The sequence below is a fragment of the Puntigrus tetrazona genome, chromosome 24 (genome assembly GCF_018831695.1).
Source record: "Puntigrus tetrazona isolate hp1 chromosome 24, ASM1883169v1, whole genome shotgun sequence".
In the NCBI taxonomy this organism is placed as follows: Eukaryota; Metazoa; Chordata; class Actinopteri; order Cypriniformes; family Cyprinidae; genus Puntigrus; species Puntigrus tetrazona.
In genome coordinates this window covers 5,395,317-5,395,928 of record NC_056722.1, presented here as the reverse complement: position 1 = coordinate 5,395,928, position 612 = coordinate 5,395,317, and positions in this window count along the sequence as shown.

Genomic DNA, 612 nt, shown 5'->3' with positions numbered 1-612 from the left:
CTGTTTATCCGGGAGGACGCAGCTCTGTTTCTCCAGAATGGATCTGATCTGCTCCATCAGCTGCTTCTCCTCGCCCAGAGTCACGTCCAGATAATCTTCTTCATGTCTGGGAATGTCCTCCAGAACCTCGTTCACCAGCTCCTGGTCCAGACGACTCGAGCCGACGCTACACACACACACACACACACACACACACACACACACACACACACACACAGCTCAAACACCTGCAGCTCGCACTGACTGACTATGTCTCTATAGCAAACACATCATTATTACTAGATAATAAAATAATACATTACTAAAATAAATGCAAAACATTCATAAATATGCATAATAAGTAATAATATGAAGACACACACACACATATATATGCGCATACACACAAACTGTATATTACATATATATTAAATACAATTTAATATATATATTTAAAGTTTTAATTGTCATTTATATTTTCATATTTCCATATTTTAAATCTTCATGTATTCTAAATTATTAAGGATACAGTACAGGATGTATTACTGTTTGGGGATAGTTATGTATGCACATATTCATTTTATTTTTTATTACTAATAACTAATAGCATTATATAAATTTGTGTAGTTATAT